Raw genomic sequence first — 14,208 nt, 5'->3', positions numbered from 1 at the left:
AAATAATTGAACATGCATCAACAACAGCGAAAAGAAGAAGAAGAAGAAGAAGAAGATTTTAAATCAATCTTGGAAAATACTAGCACACCTAGTAGAAACTTGACAATGGTGGCGAGGAGGAAGAGCACATCATTGATAGCTAGACAAAAGCGAAAACGTATCAAGCCACCATCACCCCCATCACCAACCACAACTAGTATACAAAAGGGTAGCGGACGTTACACTACGTGTTTACGTTCAAAATGGTTGAAGTTCTGAAAGGTGTTTATGAAAATATTGGTGAGGTGGGTAGTGTAAGTTCCCCCACCACTCTTTCCAAAGTCACTGGTGTTCACACTAAAAGTGTACAAGACTATCTACAAAATGAATGAAGTTACGCTTTCCATAGAAATCATAGACTTCGTGCTAATCATTATCGAAAAACTAAAGCCTTTTTCCCATTGAATATAATGCAAGCAGATCTCATGACTCTAGATGAGATTCAACAACATCACAATACACCTTACAAGTACATTCTACTTGCAATCAGTGTTTATAGTCGTTATGCATATGCAATTCCATTGCGATCAAAGAGAGGCGTTGAAGTTGCTCAGGCTATAGAAAGTATTCTCGAACAGGATTCGTATACAAAAATTCAAACGGATCGTGGTAGTGAATTTGTTAATCCCCATGTTGCAAAAGTACTAGTGAAATATAATACACTGCTCTACCATAGTCATAGTCCTATAAAGGCTGCATTGGCTGAACGATTGATAAGAACTATTCGACTTTTAATTTTAAGATATTGTACATTGAAAAATACATCGGCTTTTATTCATGATTTAGATAAAATCATGTTGATCTATAATCAACGACCTCATCGATCACTGTCCAACTCAACGCCACTGGAAGTCTACCATTCTGATTATGGTACAATTGATATCTTCATTAATTAATATTACAATGAGACGACTGTCAAGAAGAAAAATAAATTCAATGCTTGTGATACTATTCGAATTAAAAGAACAACTAATGTTTTTGAAAAGGAGACTTACTTGTTGTACATATAACTTTTTAAAGTGGCAAAAATACTAGACACTAAACCCATAACTTATCGTGTGCGCGATACCAAAGATGAAGAGATTCTCGGCGGCTTTTATGACTATGAACTACGGTACAAAAGGTTAAAAATAATAGTGAAATCTATCAAATTGACAAGATATTAAAGACTCGTACTCACAGGGGTAGGAAACAGTTACTTGTTCGGTGGCTAGGATACAACTCTGATTTTTATTCTTGGATAGGTGTTGAAGATATTGACAATGCCCAATGATTTCTATGTAACATTTATGTCCAATGTTTCTGATCCTCTCTACAAAGAGTTGAATAAGACAAGTGATTTTTGGACAAAACTATCCCCCGCCATCAAATTTGACGGTGCGTATGAAGTGGCACTTCTCGATTGTACTTTAAATAATGCCCTTGGCATCCTGATAAAGAATCGTGTGTATGATATAAAAGTTATACCATTCAATTGAACTCTCTTTGTTAAGTGAGGATTGGTTGGAGCACTAAAATCTAGCGAATATCAAAATTTCAAACTGAAATATATTTAATATGATGATATGAGAGACTTGTGTTTTGAAATAAATGGAAGAATCTCACATTGTAGGAATGGTACATTCCATTTCGATTATTCAATGAAACACGATAGGATTTACATTACCTCACCTGTTGACACTGAAATAATTATTCTCAATGCTAATCTTAGATATATTCTTGGCTTTAAACAGAATATGATCAATGGGTAAAATTCTGGCACCGTTTTTGGGATGGATCAAGTTATTTTTGCTGATTATCCACCTGGTTTCGCCTTGGACTCTTGCATATTTGTCTATGCATCCTTTGTGGAAACATCGAGAGTCGGTAATTAAAATTTCCCCCTCCTAGGTGTTCTTGAACGAAAAACAAATCATGAACTTGTTCATCAATAAAATATAAAGCATCTTCAGTATGTTCCTGTAAACACTTCGTATTTGGAACTCTGTCAGTTAACACTAAGAAGTGAATTGGGTGGTTCTCTAGCAATAACAAAAGGGTTAGCAGTGATTACATGTCATTTTCGACCCATTGTCGCCAACACCAACACCTAAAATGAACAATAGAAGAATTCCATTTGTTTGTCCCGATATCGATTGCTATGTTGGTGCTCTGAGTCCACGTTAAATAAGCAATGGATTGGACTACTACAAGGGGCGTACTACAATATCTGGCTATGGTCTTGGTAGCATGTTTGCTAGGCTATTTTGTTCTGCACTACCCCTTGCCAGAAAATATCTTGTACCTGCTGCATCAAATTTTGCTGCCTCAACACTACAGGACTGGGGGTCGGGCAAGAATTTCAAGGAGAGTGTTAAGGAAAACATTAGATCTTCAGTAAGAGCCGTTGGTGAGCAATTAAAATCTCGACAAAATGGGACGGGATTGAAAAGGATGCGTGCGCGTCATTCGCTCATCAGTCTCCACCCAGGCGGGAAGTGAAGGACATCAACAAGGACTTTGAGGAATAAAACAAGGAAGACCAATAAGCAGAAGAAGAAAAATAAAAAGACTGTTAGATCAAAGAAGGATTTCTTCTCTTGAGATGACTTATCTCCCCCACAAGGAATCATATCCATCAATCAGTTCCTCATTGAATCTATTCAATGCTGAAAATGTTGATGTCAGTGTCAAGTATGGCTACTATGAACAATTTCACCCCCAACAACCCCTTTCGGAAAATATACACTTTCAAATATTTTCCAATGAAGACTATTTCATTGATTTGTCATCAACATTTATTGATTTAAATGTTGCGGTGAAGAAAAAGTCAGATAATACAACTCTAACTTTTGCCGATGGTCTCTCCTACGAAAACTGTATTCTACACGATCTGTTCAAACAAATTAATGTTTTTATTAATGGAACATTGGTGAGCAATAGCAATAATTTAACCAACTGTGCAAGCTACATACAATTTATGATGATGACACCAAAGGCATACAAGGAGTTGAGAGGACAATCATTGGGTTATGAATATCAATCAGGGTTTGATACTGACGGTGAGTTGACTACTGCGGTGAGCCAGGAGTATCATCTGGTTGGAAAATTAAACCATGAGATATGCAATATATCCCAATGGCTACCCCCCAATGTCAAGATTGACATAAAGTTACAGCTGGCCCCATCGATTTTCATTTTGAGAAAAACACTTCCTGCAGCACTCGATGCAAATTTCATTATCAGATCGGCAATTCTCCACGTCCGAAAACAACAAGTTATGAGATCTGTTGCATTGGCAGTGGAAAACCTAAGAGCCAAAGGCAACAACATTAAACTTCTTGTCCGCCATACGATCACCAATCAATGTCACATTGCCACCGGCTCTCGTAGCTATAGTGATTCATCATTTATCAATGGATAAATCCCATCAAAATTGGCTTTGGCGTTTGTGAAGAGTGGCAGTGCCGTTGGATCCTGGACTGAATCCCCCCATTATTTAAATTTTGTTGGTCTATCTAGCCTTGTGTGCAAAGTGAATGGTATTCCACTGTACACTCTATCATTTGACAAAAAATCCTATAGAACTCTGTACGAGTTGACCGTGCAATCCCTAGATCATGACTCTCAACTATTTGAACATGGAATAACCGATTCAATTTTTTCAAAAAATCTTGGGGTAATTGTTTTGGACTTGTCGGGGACTCAGGATAGGAGCATAGTACGAACAGGGAATGTAAGTTTAGAGTGTACATTTGCCGATTCTTTGACTGAGAGCATCACGCTAATATCATTGAGTCAATTTGAAACCTATTGAGAGATCACACCCGACGGCAGTGTTCTACTAGACCTAGCACCATGAACACAAACCAAATAATCAACGTATTTAGTATGGATCCATACATGTCCCAGTACAAGTCCTATTGTATACCATCGGACTTCATTGAAATAATTCCAAGTGTTAACAATACCTTAATCATTGTTAATAGCAGTCCATCGACTTTGAAGACCAGCTATTGGCTATGCATCTTTCAAATAGCGAAGAATATTGAACTTTTTGATCCTCTTGGCCTATTGTATAAATTCTATACACCATACTTCAGCAACTTTATTGAAAGCAGAGGGAAAACTATTATTCAAAATCAACTAAGAGTACAGGATTTAACGACTAAGACATGTGGCTTTCATGCACTACTCTTTTTCATGTTCAGATGTCGTGGCTATACCTATAAGCAGTTTCTCGACATCTACATTGACTTACCTCGATTGAACGACTTTCTAGTGTAAAATATACTTACAAGCGTATTTAATATTAATTTTAGTGCTCTACGAATAAAATGTTCTAAAAATGTGTGTGAATTTGTTTATTAATAAATGAAAAAATGTATATACATGATAAAAAACGACTTTTCTACTCTTTAGATTTCATCTTTTACTAGGTATAGGTATTTGTCGACAACAGCTAATGCAGGTAGATTATCCAAATTCACAGTATACTGATCCTTATGTACTGCAATGTCAGGGTGACATTTTCTACAGTAGAGTGTGACTCCATTCTTGTCATATCTCTTTGTATAGTCAATGATACTATTCTCATTCATTCTATAGAATTCATATGTTTCAATTTGCTTATTTGAAGCAATTTCACAAACAGTGTCCTCAAGTGTCGAATCACACTCCGTCACAGCCAAATAAAAATCAGTGGGCTTATAATGATAAGAGCCATTGTTTTCAGAACGGTGAAGTAGAAACTATATTCTTTCATTGTTCCAACAGCTGAACCTGTGACCCGGCTCCTCGTCCCAGAACAATCTAAAACCACTACGATACCACTCTCGTAGCAATAAACTAAAATCACGGTTAGGATTCTTTCCAATAATACCAGAATATGTATTCTGCCATTTATTACATTTATCATAGTGGCAATGGGAGCATAGGTGCCCTCTAGGATGAGAGTCACACACCCCTTCAAGACAGGAATTACAACCTTTAATTTGTACAGCATATCCTCTATGGAATTTACACGGGTTGCATAATCTAAATTTTTCATCATACTCATCAATCATTGTACAATTCTCACATGATGACCAGCTGCCCAGTGTGTATATACATAGCGGACATGTATGGAACATTTTTTCATGTGTTGACACTCTCACTGCTACAATGAAACTGAGATGCCAGAAAGTACATATTGACTGGGATAGTGTGAGAGAGAGAGAGAGAGAGAGAGAGAGAGAGAGAGAGAGAGGATTATATAAAAAGTGAACTCCATCTATCTCATGAAAAAAAAGTAATAAATTTCTTAGCTATTGTTTAAAATAATATCCACAATATCATTTTGCCGTTTCGTGATCAATATATCAATAAATTGTGTAAATGCATTTGGACCATGCCTTAGAAGCTTCAACAATAGTCTAATGATGGAATCAGTTTTCATTATATCGACAAGCATTCCCTGAGAAAATATCTTCCTTTGAATAGACAGCCATAGAAAATCATCATCTAGAATCAAACGTTTTTCCATAAGCACTAGATTCCCCATGATTCGCTATTTCTCAAATCTATCCATTTTATAGAGTCCTAACACTCTCACAACCAACTTCAGACTAACCATAATTTTGTCTACTCTAAAAAATATACGCTAGTCTACTATAGAAAGAAAAATACCTTTGATTTAGTAACAATTTTATTGAGCATAATTACAACAGTAATATTCACTGTTGCATTTTTTTCTTATCATTATATTTCGCTACCACATTTAATACTGCCTGAAGTCTATTTATATGCACAATATTCAGTTTCGTAGAAAAACATAGTTGTTCCTCCATTTTAAAATTGCTTAATGATGTTACGTATCTAGCATGCATAACGTCCCATTCAAGGCATAGTCTACAGCCTTCGCTTATTTCCAAAGCCACATTTGGTACTCGTATATCGTTACTGCTGCTGCTGGCTCCATCATTAATCTCCGATAATGCAAATGCACCACACATTTTCTCTACTAGTATCCTCTCAAATAAACTATTCTCTCTGAATTCAATTCTCTTACTAATATGAATTGCAATGAAAACCACTCCTTTTATTTGAATCCAATCACCAATCAAGTTATCGTATATGGAGTAACCACCGCTCTCTCTCTGATTGGCTCTAAAAAATAGGTATTGCCTCAAAAACCAGTCTGATTGTCTTATACAACCATGACCATACTCTCAAAACGTGTTTGACCACTTTATAGGTAAAGGTTTGCCAACTTTTTTGCAATGTGCACGTGATACCACACTGTATATTCTTTTAGGCGTGAATGTAAGTTTCCATGTGTAATTAGGACTCTATACACTATTACTACTGTAGCCAAACTCTTGTTTGCAGTGAAATACTATAGATGTCTTGAACAATCTTGGAAAAAGCTAATAAAAATAATCTGAATTCCCATGATTTTTAGAATAAAATATCGTTAATAGGTTGGTGTTGTTGGGAGAGGGTCGTGCCATAGAGTTTGGGACAGGGGTCGGGTCCCAAGATTTCCTGAATAAAATATAGTTAATAAGTTGTTTTTAAAGCGAAGGGGGGGGGTAAGGGGTGGACAATGGGGGGAGGAACAGGGATCAGCTCCCATGATTTTTGGAATGAAGTATTTTGTTTTAGAGGTGGGGGGGGGTTCAGGCCATGAAGAGAGGGCCGGGGTCAGTTCCCATGATTTCTGGAATAAAATATCGTTAATAAGTTTTTTAGGGGTGAGCGTCAGGCCATGGAGGAAGGGCCAGGTGCCAGTCCCCTGATTTTTAGAAAAAAATATCTTCAATTATTTTATCGGGGTGGGGCTACGGACCAAGGAGGGAGAGCGAGGGTTCACCTCCAATGATTTTAGGAATGGAATACCGTTAACAAGTTTTTTGCTTTTTATTTTTGGGGGGGGTCATACCATGGAGAGAGGGCCAGGGGTCAGATCCCATGATCTTAAGAACAATTTATTGTTGATAATTTTTTTTGGAGGGAGGGCCATGGAGGGAGGACCAGTGGTCAGCTCTCGTGATTTTTGAAATTAAGAATCGTTAGTAAGTTTCTTAGGGGGAGGTCGGGCCAATGAGGGAGGGCCAGAGTGGGTGGGGGTGGGATAGATGCTCTCTGATGACTTTTGACTCCTAAAAAGGAAACATAAATTTCAATTTCCAATCAAATGAGACCCCTTTGAAGTCTATACGACCACCCCTTTCATAAAAACCTTATATGCCCCCAGGGCGTGACTTAAAACACATGCCCCAGGACTCTGGGTGGTTATGTCGACCCGGGGGTTTGTGTTGTTGCATCTTTGAACTATTTTAAACAAAGTAACTATCTCAAATTTCGATCAAATAAATTTAGGGGAAAAGAGCCTGTGGGGGGGGGGGGGCTAGTTGCCCTCCAATCTCTTTTGACTCTTATAAAAGGCACTAGAACTTCCGATTTCCAATCGAAAGACACACCTCTGAGGTTTATATGATCATCCCTTCAGTAAAACCATATATGCGCCCAGGACATAACTTACAACACTGGGCCCCGGGTCCTGGGGGGTCATCTTGACCCCTGGAGTTTTGGATATCTGATCTTTGATCGCATTTTAACAAAATGGCTATCTTAAAATTTGTATCAGATAAATTTTGGGAAAAAGGGCAAGGGGGTTTGTTGCCCTTTGATAATTTTTGACTCTTAAAAAGGGCCCTAGAACCAATTTCCAAACGAAAGAACCCCGTCCAAAGTTCAAAGGACCGCCCCTTCAATACGAAGTGCCTCTGGGAAAAGAAAAAAAAAGTATCAAAACATTGGAGCCTTATGGCCTTTGCTATAGGCAACGCTATAGCGTTGTATCTGATGGTATTTCAGGTGTGGAAATACAAAAAGCGTTATGTGATATATCAGTCAAAAATGAGTTATGTATTAATTCTACTAAAATCAGGCACGCCCGATCGATTAATTTAATCATAATACACGAATTTATTTCCGTTCTTGAAATATTCTCGGTTTTATAATCCACTAAAAATGCGTTATAACTAAATTTCGGCCAGTTTTGAAGACCAAAAGTCGTTAAGTGCACGATACTTCCAAGTCACGAAGATTGTCAAACAAGGCCCACCTTGAGATGGCAAGAAAGGCACGATTAAAACTAGAGAGTGATATGGGGACATATTTTCTCAAACGGTATTGGCTTCTCCTTAACATTTGGAAAATGTCACTTAACTCATTCCGTATTTCGTAGCTGGTGCTTCTATACCGAGTACTACCAAAGTTAAGGACATTGAAGTGAAAATACGAAGAAATGTAGAAGGGAAAGTTAAACTAAATCAAAACATACTAGGTGCATAGAGATAGTCAAATGGGCGTATTAGCAACACCATTGTAACAGCTTTCCTTATCAAACATGACATCATGCTTCATGGCATCATGGCACCAGGGCATCATGAGGGGATGTTCAACTGTCCAAATTGCTCCTCCTAATACCACTACTACTAAGTTACTAGTACTATTAAGGTTAAGGGTATGAAGGTCAAAATTTGAGACAATATTGTGGGGAATTTTCAACTAAATCAAAACACAATAAGTGTATGTTAGTAGTGACGGTGTTCCAGTTTTAAAGTCATCTTTAACCGTAATTTTAAAGTCATACTTAGTTTAAAAGTAGTCCTTGTTTTTTAAAGTCACCCCGTCCCGTTCTCAGTGGACCATTATATGCTAATGATTTATGTTCTGATTGAGACTCGAAAGGCCATTCCCATCCAATGGAGCTGTGTCTTAACCGAATGTAACAGCAATCTATTTCTAATATTCTGTTTGGAGGAATACATTCTGAATGATAACCATTAGCACGCAATAAGAACCCCCTCATCCGTTTACTGACGCAATTAAATGATTTCCGCATTAGAGCGAATAAGCATTACAATGTTATTGATTTTCTAACAGGACCTAGACAGCAGATGTTATGTATAAAAGGCGTTCGATATTCCTTTACATAAATTATTACGTATTGAAGCTTTATCCTAAACCATAAATATAAAAGACACATAATTTTGTAAATACAAAGATTTACTGATAAAAAAACGAATTTACAAACATTATTAAATCACATAAAAAGCACTTAAAACACGAAAAACGAAAAAACGTTAAAAAGGCTTATAAAAGGATAAAATACAAAGAAAAGCATGCGTGAATTAAAGAAAGATCGGGGTCCTAGCAGTCATATCCAGGGAGTGAGTCGTTATTAGAGGTAAATTTAACCTCTTTTGAGGTATTTCTGAGAGCTATTAATGAAAATGCAATGTTTCTTGGGGTAAGACTACACAACCACAGCTGACAAGCACACATTTGAATAATATTTTCTCTTCAAATTACGCTTAATCTCATTGAGGTAAATTTAAGACCTACTAAGAGCTATTAACAAAAATACCACGTTTGATTGGGGCAGGACTATGCATTCCCTGTTGACAAGCACATATTTGAATAATATTTTCTCTTTAAATTTCACATAATCTCGCTAGAGGTTAATTTAAGTCCTATTAAGAGCTTCTAACAAAAATGCCACGTTTCAGTAAGGCAGGACTATGCACCCCCCCCCCCAGTTGATAAACGCTCATTTGAATAACATTTTCTCTTCAAATTTCACATAATCTTAGCTAGAGGTAAATTTAAATCCTATTAAGAGCTTTTAACGAAAATGCCGCGTTTCATTAGGGCAGGACTATGCACTCCCCCAGTAGTCAAGCGCACATTTGGATAATATTTTCTCTTCAAATTTCACATAATCTTGCTAAAGATAAGTTTAACCCCTATTATACATAACACTTCATTATTTTTTAGAGCTTTTAACGACAAAGCCGGTTTTTTTTTGGGGGGGGGGGCAAGACTGTGCCCCGTCCCCCGAAGGACAAACGCACATTTGCATAAAATTTTCTCTTTAAATTTCAAATAACTTCGCTAGAGGTAAAATTAACCCCTATTAAGAGCTTTTAACGAAAATACCGCGTTTCTTAGGGGCAGGAATATGCACCACCCAGTTGAGAAGCGCACAGTTGAATAATATTTTCTCTTCAAATTTCACATAATCTTGCTAGAGACAAATTTAACCCCTTTTAAGATACTTTGAGAGGTTTAATGAAAAATACCGCGTTTCTTTGGGGGGCAAGACAATGCCCCCCCCCCCCAAGTTGACAAGCACACATTTAATTATATTTTCTCTTCAAATTTCACATAATCTCGCTAGAGATAAATTTAACCCCTATTACGATACTTTGAGAGCTTTAAAAAATATACCACGTTTCTTTTGAGCCAAGACTATGAATTTTCACCCCACCGTGGCAATATGCAGATGACCAACCCCCATTTAAACAATTCAAGAGGGGTAAGTTTCTTATTAGAGGTAAATTTAAGTCATAAAAAGAGGTATTTTTGAAGGGCTTTAATGAAAATACCACCCTTCTTTGACTGCATGTTAAATTTCAGTCCCCACACCACCAAAAAATCATTTAAAACCTCTTTGCTTAACTTTAAGCTGTAGAGCATGTTAATCCAAGCAATTCACTCCACCGTGACAATATGTGGCTGCACCAAGACAATCCTATGATACATATTATTATTCCTAAGACATTTCCAAACACTTCCTGATAAGAAAATATTATTTAAATCCTTTATTTATGTTTTCACAAGCCAACCCAAACAAAATGATCTCCAAAACACCTAATGCCACCACGGTATTACACACATGCCGCCTGCCATCCACTTGGCATCCATCATTATATCTAAAGTATTTTCAACAATTTCCCCAAAAAAAATAAGCCTATAAGTCTAAATTGAACACTGTTATTATTTAAACAGCGGAACTTATCATTTCGTAGATAAAATGTGATAGTTCATGGCAACTCACACTACTTAGAATTTAAAATGTTTCTTGAACGATGCTTCGCCCTATTTCCTATGGTTTTATAGAAATTGGTTGCATGGTGGCACCCTGCGACATCAGTCATCCTCATTTAAGCGTTTTCCGACATTTCAATACTCCGATAGATATATTTTTTGCTTTTTGCTATTATTTTCTTTCCATTCCCAACCTATGCCACACTATGACTGATCATTGGCACCATTCACCACCACATCATCATTCCCAAGACATTTTCCATATATTTCTCATTAAAGATCGTGCATTCAACCCACTATTTTATGTTTTCACAACCTAACCCTCCTTGACACACCATTTCGATTTAAACCATCGTGCCATATTAATACTCCCCTCTGGAACTCCCATCATCATTCCTAAGATATTTTCCAGATATGTTTTTTATAAGGCGATAACCGATTCCACTTCCCCCGCTTCTGACTCCGGTTACAACGGTTCCACCTCAAATTCTGCCAGATTCCACACCGGTGTAACCCACTCTAGCTCCATCTATGCCCCTCCAACCTCAACTCTAAATCTGGCTCCGGTTGCGTCAGTTGTGGATTTCCCACTTCTACCGCTGATTCCAAAATTCTGATTCAGCTAATTCCACTCCAAGCTCCACCAATTCCAAGTTTATGTATATGGCTGCCTTTGTGGTAATCTATGACTGGCAAATGGCACCCCCTGGTTCATATTATCAGGATTAAAGATTTTTAAAGCTTTTCCCCCACAAAACTAATTTTACAAACTAAAGTAACCATTTTTTATTTGAACAGCGGAAACTTGCCATTTTACTGTTAGATTGCAAAGCTCCACGGCAATTCCTAGTCTGTGGCAATCAGTGGCTAGTATAAGGCATCCTCTGGTGTGCATTATCACACCTTCGGCATTTTCAGCCATTTTCCTGCAAAAATATCCATTTACGCAAGAATCGATCGGATAAACTTTATGAAAAACTCTCAGTAACATCTCTTCTGACGGCTCCTACCAATTGAGACCAGTTTGCCCTAATGTACCACCCCTATGATCCCCTCCGGTGCACATCCTAAGAAATTAAAAATTCTAATTACAAAATACAAAATGCATTCTACAAAGCAAAAAATAATTTTTAAAAAACAAAAATACATCGTAAGAAATCAAAAATTGTTCTTAAAAAGTACTTTATACAAAACAAAATAATTCCTGCAAAACGAAAATACACCCTAAACAATCACAAACACATCCTACAAATAAAAAAATTACCCAAAAAATCAGAGATTGTTCTTAAAAAATACTAAATGCTGGTTAAAAAACAATACAATATTTCTTTAAAAGCAAAATTTAATTCTTACAAAACCAAAATACATCCTAGAAGTCATAAATTCTTCCTACATCATAAAAAATACTTCTTACGAAACGAAAGAAACTCTTAAAAAACAAAAATACATCCTACAAGATAACAAATTCTTCTTACAAAATAAAAATAATTCTTACAAAACAAAAATATATCCTAAAAAATGACAAAATATTCTTACGAAGCAAAAATAATTCTTACAAAACGAAAATATATCCTAAATAATCACAAACAGTTCTTAAAAAATACAAAATACATCCTAAGAAATCAGAGATTGTTCTTACAAAATACAAAATACTTGTTACAAAACAAAAAATAATTCTTACAAAATACGAAATACATCCTACAAAATCCGAGATTGTTCTTACAAAATACAAAGTACTTGTTACAAACGAAAAAATACTTCTTACAAAGCAAAAAATAATTCATACAAAACAAAAATACATCATACGAAATCACAAACGTTTCTAACATCATATAAAATACTTCTTACGAAACAAAAAATAACTCTTACAAAATAAAAATACATCCTAAGAAATAAGAGATTCTTCTGAATAAATACTTCTAAAACAATTACTTTTTAAAAAACAAAAAAATGCTTCTTCCAAAGTAAATAATATAATTCTTACAAAACAAAAATCTATCCTAAGAAATGAGAAATTCTTCTTATATCATAAAAAATATTTCTTACGGAACAAAACATAACTATTCCAAAAGAAAAATACATCCTAAAAAATTAGATTTTCACCTTACAAAATACAAAAAAATACTTCTTACAAAGCATGAAATAATTCTTACAAAAAGAAATATATCCTAAAAAATCACAAATTCTTATTACTAAATACAAAATAGTTCCTACAAAAAAAAATTCTTACGAAACAATAATACATCCTAACAATCACAAACTTTTCTTGTTAAAAAAAAAGAATACTTCTTACAAAACAAAAACAATTCTTTTAAAACTTTTTCAAAGATAGAGACACATGTGTGTGGTTTACAACCCAACTCTTGCCATCCACTCCATTATAGTTATAGATGACAGCATAACTGGATAGGTTAGGTTGAATCAAATAAACTACTTTTAGGTTACGTTCATTTAGATTAGGCTAGCATAGCAGCGCTAAACTAACCTAAATAAACCTAACTTAAAAGTAGTTAACTTAATGTAACCTAGCCTATTTGAAACAAAATGAAATTACAAAAAAGTATTATTTAACATCCCACGTGTGCGATACCATTGCGTAACACTCACGCGTGCACTATCATTAAGCTATTCCAAATAAATCTACCATATAACGTAAGATTTCATCATCCCCAATTACATAACAACCAAAAGTAAACATTCCCTAACACCTGCGTTTCTTAGTTTCCCCCTATGACTTAACTAACACCTGCTGATCATTTAAAACAGGGGCCCGTTTAAAATCCAGGGGTCTGTCTTCCAAAAAGTAAACACTCCCTAGCATCCGCTGACCATTTAAAACAGGGACCCGTTGAAAATCCAGGGGTGTGTCTTCCCAAATGTAAACACTTAAAAGTAGGGATGACTTTAGAACTACGGATAGAGATGACTTTTGAACTGGAACCCCTTCACAACATATATTGAAACTACGACTAACGCCAAGAGCATTAAGATGAAGGTTTGAGGGATTGCTGAGGGGAAAGCAGATATAAATTAAAACACACTCTGAATATAAAGGCTATCAAAAAGGTATATCATAGGCACGTAATGACGCTACCTAAGTAAAAAACAATGTTGGCAAAATGTATAATTATTTTTTTGCTTTCTTTTTCCATACCAGGGCACTTCGTATCGAAGGAATTGTCAAAGAAAGTTGGAAAAGGGCTCATTCGATTGGATATTGGAATGGCTAGTGCCCTTTTTAGGTGTCGAAAGTGATTGGAAGGCAACTAACACCCCTCCCACGCCCACCATTTCCCCAAACACATCCAA

Source organism: Artemia sp. Qi Xiang Cuo, chromosome 11 (genome assembly GCF_049724085.1).
Source record: "Artemia sp. Qi Xiang Cuo chromosome 11, ASM4972408v1, whole genome shotgun sequence".
In the NCBI taxonomy this organism is placed as follows: domain Eukaryota; kingdom Metazoa; phylum Arthropoda; class Branchiopoda; order Anostraca; family Artemiidae; genus Artemia; species Artemia sp. Qi Xiang Cuo.
The sequence above is the reverse complement of the archived record's forward strand: the minus strand, read 5'-3'. Positions refer to the sequence as shown.